At 40.2% G+C, this 10,783-nt stretch overlaps 1 long non-coding RNA gene across 1 annotated transcript; it reads right to left on the bottom strand.

Moving 5' to 3' along the window:
• Positions 1 to 1,197: 1,197 nt before the first annotated feature.
• On the bottom strand, positions 1,198 to 10,781 carry LOC113982079. Its single transcript, XR_005563712.1, has 3 exons — positions 10,195 to 10,781; positions 5,707 to 5,775; positions 1,198 to 1,408 (listed from the first exon to the last, which is right to left on the bottom strand). It is a non-coding gene; the product is annotated as an uncharacterized LOC113982079 (long non-coding RNA).
• Positions 10,782 to 10,783: the final 2 nt, after the last annotated feature.

Genomic DNA, 10,783 nt, shown 5'->3' with positions numbered 1-10,783 from the left:
TACAGCTTGAATCAATAGCACTGCTGCTAAACGTAAACAGGCATAATGGAAATTTTACAAAGCAAGACCATTTGTATGTAACATCAAAACCATCACAAAGTCCTCTTTCCATAAGAGTGCAAATCACATTTAGAGTAAGACCAGAGAGAAAAGCAAGATTACTTTGTGATGATTTGGTGCAAAATTCACTACACTCTTTACTTGATGATGAATTCCAGTCATATTTTCGTGTACTTCAGGCTTCATCAACAGAGTGCTACACTGCCAAAATATATGATTTTAGCACATCAGAACAAAGGTTATAAAAGAGAATACATTATTATTTGATCTTATGCAAGTAATAGTTCACAAAAATATTATTTTACAGTAAACCCTGCCTAACCACAAATTAAAAAAAAAAAAAAAAAAGAGAAGGAGGAGAGAAAAGATGGAGGATACTGCTGGAACTATGAACATAGACTCAGGTATATGAAATATTGGCTAATTATGTGCTAAGATTTTGCTTCCATCAGAAATAATAAATGGGAATAGATTGCTAAATACATTTCCAGTGCAAAGGGAAGAAAGCAGTTACTAGTATGTTGCAATTGCAACAATCTGAATTTTTTTTTTGGCCTGCCATTATTTACATTATCTCATCTGCATTAGCAATAAACAAAAGACAAACAGCACCTTCTGCTGCCTCTCAAGTCATACTTCAATGTGCTCTCAGAGTAGACATGCTGTTCATATAAGCACGGCTTAAGGTACTCCCAGAGAAAACCTTATGTTCACACACACTGTCCATGGGCACTCCAGATGGCAGTTAGTGTGGATGGCAGATGAAAAGCCCAGGAATCACATCATGCTCGTGGCTGCTCCACGTGTGCTTTTTAACAGCTTTACACACTAACAGCAACTGGTTGAGCAGGTATAAGCAACCTTCTCCTGGCTTTTGTACATGTGTAAATGTATGGCCCCAATTGTAAGTAGTTGGAGGATTTACTGTTCAGGTCAGATTACAGAAGCTGTAGGACACAACAGGGGATAGCCAGGCTTGGTGCCTCAAATTCCTGTGTGATACCTTTGCAGCTTTGCACAGCTCTTGGTCCCTCTCCTCTCCTCTTACATTTAGACTCTGGCTGCTTCTGCTCATAGAGCTGCTTTTCTCAAGCCCATGGCTATGCTTTCAAATTAGCAGGAGTAACTGGACATGGAGACAGAGAACAGTTGCTTTTACCAGAACTGTTGTAAAAAACTTGCTGGGAATTCCTCAGGAAAACTGTTCTTCTCAGAATTGAAACTTTTCACAGGAGTTTACCAATTTTAGTGAAACTTCAGGGAGAAAAGCATCTTAAGTCCAAGACAGGATTTCTGACAAAGGTACGAACGAGAGGCATGGCCAGCAAACCAGGATATAGGTACCAGCCTGGAAAATCAAAGACAAAACATTCAAGTGAATCTGAGGCAGTGTTTGTAAAGGTGCAAATACAACACTGTACTTATTAGAATACCTACATTTTCCAGATAGTTGCCAACACAGAAGCTGCTCGGGTGCATGAGAATCTTGGATGTTGACCCAAGTTATGTCTTGTACAACACTGGCACGATCTGTAAGGACCATCTCTCCTGAGAACACCAGATACACAGTGTTGGGTGGGTGCCCAGTGTGCCTAGAAACTCCAGCCTTAGGGAAGATGTAAATAGGAGCTCACCATGAGCATAGAGAAGCAACAACTGGAAAGTTGCCTAAGGACTGTGAAAGTGCTCTCACAACATCCGTTTGATAATGAAGTTACTCCAATGACTCCAGTAAAATTATCCATATTTTATACAGGAGTCAGAGAAAAATGAAGCTGTTTAAACTGTAAAAACCTTGGCTTGTACATCTTATCATGCAAATTAAATTTAAAAAAAACTCCATGGAAGTAGTCCAAAGAACTTTCTCTACATGTGTCTGTAAGTCATTTAAGTCATTCAGTGAGATGGGATAATGGCCATTACTTTTTACCAGGCTGGTTCATATTGTGACACTGGGAGCAAGACAGTCTGTCAAGTTTTTGTCTGTAGTGCCTAATTTTTCAGCACACTGCTCCTGCCCCCCCCTCCATTGTGTCAGGAGTGCATTAGGTGTTGGAAGGGCAACAAGAGGCTCAAACAGTGGGTGGAGAGGCTGGAGGAGGGGCACTGAATTGTAGGCAGCCTGCGGAGTCTGCTGGAAGGGCTGTACTGTCTCTCTTTATGGCTGATGTGTATCTATGTCCCCGTGCCATATTACATGGAGGGGATTAGAAATAGGATTTCTGATATTTCAGCTGACATGACAGGAGTGATAATTTCATGCAACTGTCTATTTTGCAACCTAAATTCAAATATTCTACCTTTTAAAAGGTTTGTATACATTTTCATCTGTACTCCTGGGCTCAGAACCTTTGTCTGCAATGACTGATACAGCAATGAAATGCACTTCAAAGAGGCTAATTCAGAGATAATGTTTTGTATCTCTAGGTGTACCTTACTCACCCCCTAATGACTTAAATGGCAATATGAAATGGCAATAAGTGTTAAAATACCTCCGAAATCTATGAGTAGATTGTAGATATATGTAGTTTGGAAGATCTTTTGAAAATCAAGTCTAATAGTGTTTGGGGTTCTTTTAGCCAAGGCCAAGGAAATAAAGAAACAAATTAACATAAAAATATCTCAACTCTAAGTACAAGGTATCAGGGTCACTGACTATAAATATAAATAATGCTGCTCCACATAAACCTTAAACAGCTTACTGTGACTACTAATATAAATTTACAGTATTTACAACATTAATCTTTTTAAAGAAAATTACAGGATCATAATATCAAACAAGATTATGCTATGTCCTATATAGCATTTTACTATACACAGAGCAGTAACATGACAGCAAATATGCACTTTAGAGACATCAAGTAACTACTGCATGAAGATGCTGACACTCCATGCCAAATACTAAGCACAGCAACAAGTCTTGGGGCCATCTGATCTCCCCGTACAAAACACTTGATAGCCTCACTGTAAGTTTGATAGGGAATGTATAATTTTTCATGCCTCCATAGAAATGTACATTGGACTATTCCAACTATAATATACAGATGTAAGATTTTGTAATCGTTGGCTGTTGAAGCAGAAGAAATTCCAAAAATACTACAATGCAGATAGAATCCTTGGATCTTGCCCTTGGGACAGAATGAAGGTACTTTTGCTGAGTTATGTGCATTTCTCACACTCTTACAGTGGCATTTTCCATGTTGAATTCCTGCAGTTCACAGTCTGCACCAGGTAAATTGTAGCATAGGTTTGTTGGTTCAGGAGAGCTCTGTGCTTTTTTCTAGCTAAGGATCTGGTTCACTGTAAAGTTTGTAGTTTAGACCAATAGACACCCTCCTTCTGGAGCACTGAATATTATCAAGTAAAAATTTTTGCTTGCTAAAATTTCTAGATAGTAAAGAAAACCAAGAAAATGAAGAAACTTTCTACAGAGAAGATTTTATGAGCCAGAAGTAGCAGGATTCAAGCACTGAATATTCACAGACAGAAGTGGGGAATAGAAGAAATTGTAGTTGCTTCAGACTTCAGCAAAGAGCTGGGAATGGCTGTGGCTAAGGCCAGCCTAAGGTTCTTCTCTTTGATCAGATTCCTGTAACTGCAAGGCCTCTGGCCTTCCATGGCACTGCCCTAGCTTTATCATTACACTGTTTTTAAAGAAAGTTATAAAAAAACAAACAAAAGGAAAAAATATTAAAATAAAAATAAAAATGATCCATTTGCAGTTTTCACTACTTTTGCATATAACCTTTCACAATGTTAGGTAGGACTTTCTTTATTTCAAATGTTGTGCCCCATTTTTATTTTTTGAGTTCAATTCTGATTCAAATAAATGTATTTCTGAAGTAAAAAAAGAAGACACAAAAAAACCTGATGGTCAGGAAAGAGATCACAGTAGCTGCACTCCACTAGAAAGAACAATAGACAGAGAAAGCTATAAGCATGCTGCCTTGAAGCTCTGATTTTTCTGTGTCCTGTAACTGAGCTGAGGGCTACTCACCTATGGAATACTCAGCTGTGTGGCCATTCTGTCACATCTCACCACATCCACGAGGAACATCACGTCCATTGAAAGTCACAGCTCATATGGTCAAATGGATATGCTGTTGTAATCTTTAAATTCTTCAGTACCTTAAGTATGTATAATGGCTTTTGGCTTTTCTCTTTTATCAAACCTCCCCTTCCCTAAGGGCTGATCAAAGCACAAGCTACGTGTAGTGCCAGCAGATATCTAATGATGACAGACTATGTGCATCCTTTACCAGAAGGAAATTGTTTTGTATACTACCCATTAGTAATTAAAGCTGGATTTTCAGAGTCAGTAGAAGCTAAAAGTACAGGAGAAGCTACTTACAACTTCATGATGCCAATAGAATCTGTAATAAATAGCAGTGCACTCTGTATTCCAAAAAGACTGCAGCGTGTCAATAGACATGTCTCACAAAAGCACCTTACACCACTAAAGCTGTAACATGCATTTATTAGTGTATTGCTTTTTTTATTTAAGGAAAGGCTACTGCAGTAACCCTTCTGCTGGTAGATAAATGTAACATGCAAACAGGTATGACCAGGCTTCATGATACCCCAACCTGCTAGTCAAACGAATAGCATTTTTATTTTAAGCTGAATGGAAGGGGATTAGGGTAAGAAAACTCCCTCTATTGACCACTGACATTGTTTATCATATAAAAGGTAATTGCTTAGAGAAGATTCCATCTCCTTTTGCTGCAGAAAATGTCCTAGTTTGCTGTTAACCCTTCTCCCATTACAGTGCAGCCCCATAGGTACCACTGCTCACAGAAGCATAGAGAGCCTTCTGCATGATTGAGGGCAAGAACTTTGTAATGCACTACCTTTATCTGTCTTACTTTGGTCTACAGCAGTAAATTTTGTATGCCTCTACTGACTACTCCCTGGAAATATGGTAAAGATGTGGCCTTTTATACAAAGATAAGGTACACAGAAATGATATCCAGAGAAAATATGGTAATAGAAAAGAACAGGCTCAAACAACAATGAACAGCTCACAATCAAATCCAAAAGCATTAGAAGATTTCAGGCTGTGTTGGTAGAGTACAAATCCATCTTGGATCAAATTATTCACCCCTTTACTGTGGTCTCTTGCTTGGCCTGGCAATTAGTTCAACTGTGGAATGCTACTTAGGAGTATATTTACAATCCCTACATACTCTCTACAGCACAAATGGACTTTGGAAAGGAAGAACTTAGAGGCTACCCAGGTAAACAGCAATTACTTCATAAAAGTACTAAAGTTGCGCCTGAGAATAAAAGGCAAAGAATAAATTTTTAATTTCCTACTTTGTATTCTGGGCAATGTGAGGGAATTCACTTATCTTCTTTTTTTGCCTGTGTTTTGTCATCTCTAAAACAAGGATCATGCTACTGTATTCACAGGACTCTGCCTATTTCTTGGCTTTGACAGGGTCATGAATTTTCCTGATTTGTGTAACATACATGTGGAGCTTGGTAATTCTGTGTACTCTTGTAAGAAAATGCTCTCTCGTTAGGACAAAACTTGTCTGCCAAGCCAAAAGTTATGTTATTAGCATAATCCACTTTGGAAAAAAACAACATCCACAAATATGGAAAAAACAAATCTGGTCTCTAACACATTCTTGAGGAACTCACCTGAGCAGATCGAAGGCAAAAATTAATGTCAGTGGATGGGCTTGATCTGCAGAAAGGGATTTTTCCATTCTGTTTAAGAAACAAAGAGAAGGAAAAAGCTATTTTTAGAATTATGATCTGAAATGCCTGTTGGAAAAATTATGAAAAGCAAAAGTGTATTTTGCCCTCTTTTTTCCTGCAAGTTCTGATTCATCATTGCATGACACAATTTTTACAACTCACATTAAAATATTGCAATTAGTTTAATCCCTTAGGGATATAAGCTACTTTGTACATGCGTAAATAAACTGCTTTATGCTAAGCAGTCTCAGTCCCTTCCCCAAAACTGTTTAATGTAATTTTGGATATAATTAGCAACCCCTGAAAATGCAATTATTCTATAACTGGCAATTTTGCAGTAAAGATTCCCCTTCTATCATGTGGGTTTTAAAGCAAAGGGTCATTTGGGCTAATAATTTTACCTCTATCTTCTCCCCAGAGCTAAAAACTTGAGTTAACATGTGATGTCTTAAAGGAAAGGAACATGTTTTCTTGTAGTGTTTTAGAAATGTACTACGACCGTGACCTACATAAAAAACTTCTGGAGGCAAAAGTGCAGTTTGGTTTCTCAGAGTAAGTCCGTGGCTTTACTCCCAAATTCCTCAGAAGGCTGATACTCATATCATCAAACAAAAGGGTGAACTTTAACAAGTTTTGTGCTTGAGTCTGTAGGATTTGCTCACCCAAAGCACACTGCTGCATTTTCTTTTGCATTTGCCTGCTTCCACTCAGTGTAAGCAGGACCTTAGTTGCCTTTCAGCTGACTGGTGTCAATGATAATAACAATACATTTTTATTTTTAGACCACTCAAATCCAAAGGCAAGTTAGCTTTGCATGCACACACAAATGTAAGCAATATCTGACCATTTCCAAAGGACAACAAGTCCTTTTGGAATAGTAATGAATAGAGAAATCATCTTGTGCCCTGCATGAGATAGGTGCATTTCAAAATTTTCCTGTATAGCTTCCATGAAAATTGGCCCCTAAGCAAGGGTGTGAGTCATTGATGAATACAGCTCTAAGGCTTCACGCTGTGCAGCAAGAGCTGTAAAAGGCATTAGAGGAACAGAGGGGAGGAGGAGGAGAGAGAGAGAGGGTTAGGAGGTTATTAAATAAAACCTGGTAATGGTTTTACATGAACATTTTCTGAGCAGTGTTTGGCAAATGCACATCCCAACCCACCGGGCAGCTCTTGGGCAGCCACAGCAACGCCCTTTGCCAGGCAGTGCCCAGAGGGGCTGCACAGACCCCCACACAAATCACTTCTGCCTGCCCCAAAGGCACTCCTGTCACAGCCCCTTGCTGGGCTTGGTGGAAAATCAGGTCCTAAAAGTAAAAATAAATTGCCTTATGTCACAATGTTTTATAGTAGCTTTTCAAATGAATATTGCGGCAAAAGGATGGTTTTTTTCTCCTCTGCACCCATCTCCACCACACAAAAGCCACTGGGCTGTACCAGTAAAACCACAGCCTTTGCCAGTAAAACTATGCAAAAAGTAGAGAACAGGCCAAAGAGAATCTACTGTTGACAAATTTAAATTTCCTCAAACTTCAGAGGTATTTCATTTTGGCTCAAAATCGTTGTTGTTTTGGTTTGGGTTTTTTTTCCCTAAGACCAATATATTAAATTGCTGACAATTTATGTCATTCACTGATAACATATCAGACCTGGATTACGAGCAATTCTCCTTTTTAGGCAACTATGTTTCTCCCGTCTCAGTCAGGATCCAGATTTTAGTATAGACATGAGATTCTTAGTCAATACACAAGTCATTATCATGCAAGATCCTCCACCCTTCAGACTTCCTACATGTTCTGATCTCACACTGACTTGTGCGGTCCCCTCAATGTCTCTTCCCATTTTTGTTTCTTCCATTGTGTCTGTACCCATCGGAAAGAAAAGATACAGTGTGGGCCATGACATCCCATTATCAAACACCCTGTGACTTGCAGATTCACATGGGAAATTTATTATAAACAGTGATTAAATGAAACTAACTGTCTACGCTGGGTTAGTTATAAATAATCCAATAACCTTTTAAATGAGTCGTTTTTTCAGTAGGTAGCTCAGATATACAGCCAGGAAAAAACGTTTACCTGTATTTTAAATAACAAAAGTATCACTTGTTAGGAAGCAAATCATAATTGAAATCTTTATTTTCACACAGATAACCATTTAAGGAGCTTGGGTATAAACAAATAAACAAATTTTTTTTTTTTTTTTTTTTTAGCAGGAACAAGAGGAGCTGTAAGTCCTTTAAATGACAGAAACAATGAGTTTACATTTAGGTAGTTTGAACAAATGGGCACAGCAGCCTACATAAGTGAAATTTGAATCTATAAGGAATGTTAGGAGGAAAATAGCTTGTTACGTTACAAGTACTTCTGTTTCTCTAACACCTTTAAAAATAAGAGCTAGACTTTAAAAACAAACAAACAAACAGACAAATCAACATCCTGCGTTTATATATATATTTAGGAATAGGAATTATATATTCCCTCTTAACTGAGGAGTTGATAAATGCTGCTGTTTTAAGAGACACCAACAAAACCCCCCTGAAATCCACAGACACGCAGCACCATCTGGTGGATTAGCACGACTGGCAAACAGTTCTGCATTTACACAACACATTACCACAGGCTGGAGAAGGGAAAAGCTGTACAAAGAAAAGCATATCATGGAGATTTGTTTAGTCAGGGTCAGGCAAGAGAAACTGAAGTGTTGGAATTTCCATGCAAATTGTGAATTAATACTCTCGACTCATATAACACTTTATACTTCTCAGACACTATGTATAAATCTGCGCTCACAAAAACATGAACAGAAAGTTTATGATTACAAAAATTCAAAAGTTTGGTATGTGTATTAAATTACTGGATCAAGATTGATTTAATTAGGTTTCTTGCATGTATACATTATGGCACGTGATTATAAATCACCATTTTTCACTGGAAGCCTTGCTTAGCAAACAGGACTACCTGCTCATCTAATAACAAACAGCTATCTGATAATTTGCTTTCTTCTTCTCAGGCACTATGTGGTCTTATGTTATTTCACACACAAGCTCAACTCAAGATTATCAGGTGCTCATCACTGCAATGCCACATTGAATTACAGATGTTAATTTAAAATCTCTGCAAGGCAAGTTGCATTTATTTTTCACATGCAGTGAGAAAAAGGAGGTTCTCGTTTTGGGTAGGAAGGAAGGGGTTGCTACCATGTACACAGTGATGTGCCATTGTAGTCTCTGACATCTTTCTAGTAGCTTGTAGCATCTTTCGAATTCCCCCTTTTCATTCAGTCAGGTCAGGTCACTGCACTCTGCAATACCTGGCTCTTGGCACGGACCCTCCAGCAGGTCAAAAATATTATTCAGCACATCCTATAAACATCCACAGTCCATCATGCCAGGTAAGACAACAGGGGCAAAAAAGATCTGCCTCACAAGGTCTGTATTTTTTCCACAGGTAGCTTGAGGAACTGAACCCTGTACCATTCCTCTGTTTTAGAGAAACTGTTGCTTCCGAACATTGTTCGTATTTTTTCTTTCAATACTTCAATAATAATAATGTGGGACTCTTCTCAGGGGATGATCAGTGAAGCGACCAGCGATAATCTGCACAACACTGCAAGTCTCCATTTTGGTGCCTCCTTATCAGGATTGACTTTCACTTGTCTTCAGCAATTTTTTCTTCTCTGAAAATACCCCATACCACATGCAGACATCTAGCAAGATCAGTGTCTTCTGCTATGGGCAGTGTTGCTAATATACCATGGGCTCGTTGTGTAACAAACATCACTGCGAACTCCTTGCTCCTCCAAACCATCTCCCAACCATTTGCCAGTGCTTATTGCTGTTTTGCTCAGGCACTTTTTAATCATGCTTGGATTAATTCCTTTAATGTCTTTTCAGATGCTTCAGCCAGACAATAGTCACCAACACAGGGTTTCTCCGTCAAGACTATGCTTCCTCTTTTTAGGGACTTTTTACAAGAGCATGTAATGACAGGACGAGGGGGAATATTTTCAAACTAAAAGAGAATAGACTCAGAGTAGATATTAGGAGGAAGTTCTTTGCTGTGAGGATGGTGAGGCAATGGCACAGCTTGCCCAGAGATGTTGTGGATGCCCCATCTCTGCAAGTGTTCAAGGCCAGGCTGGATGGGGTTTGGAGAAAACTAGGTTAGTGGAAGGTTTCCCTGCCCGTAGCAGGGGGGGTTGGAACTAGATGGTCTTTAAGGTCCCTTCCAACCTAAACCATTCTGTGATCCTATGATTCCTGCCAAGGCTGGTGTCCCTGTCTCCATCCATGAAGGGTGGAGCTCAATGACACGTGATTATTTGCAGCCCAGCAGTACAGATCGGTACAAAAGGTAACATCCATGTTCATATGGACACAGCATTAGTGTTTATGGACACCTGAACGCAATCTGGCTCAGGAACCCACCTGTTAATTGTGAAGATAGTTCAGAAACAGGACACACACTGTGTACCTTCCCAGACCCCTCTTACGTGGTGCCACCAGTAGCAGGTGGGCTGTCCCGCTGTGTGATCCCAAACCTATTTGGTGCCACCAGCAGCAAGCATGTTGTCCTGCTGTGTGACCCCAGAACTATTTGGTGTCACCAGCAGCAGGCAGGCTGTCCCGCTGTGTGACCCCAGAACTATTTGGTGTCACCAGCAGCAGGCAGGCTGTCCCGCTGTGTGACCCCAGAACTATTTGGTGTCACCAGCAGCAAGCATGTTGTCCTGCTGTGTGACCCCAGAACTATTTGGTGTCACCAGCAGCAAGCATGTTGTCCTGCTGTGTGACCCCAGAACTATTTGGTGTCACCAGCAGCAGGCGGGCTGTGTGACCCCAGACCCGACAGAGCCGTGGCTCGGGCTGGCGCTGGCAGGGAGCAGCTGAGCCCGGGGGGGCTCTGAGGCGCTGCCAATGGCTCTGGGTCTGACACCCCCTCTGCGCACACGGTAACCGGCCCCAGGCCCCCGTGACCCTGCAGGCACCGAGCCCAGGACTGTCCCCGCCCGGTGCC

Source organism: Pipra filicauda, unplaced genomic scaffold (genome assembly GCF_003945595.2).
Source record: "Pipra filicauda isolate LSUMZ 115617 unplaced genomic scaffold, ASM394559v2 scaffold242_size1167801_pilon, whole genome shotgun sequence".
Taxonomy (NCBI): domain Eukaryota; kingdom Metazoa; phylum Chordata; class Aves; order Passeriformes; family Pipridae; genus Pipra; species Pipra filicauda.
This window is presented reverse-complemented; position numbering and strand designations above follow the sequence as displayed.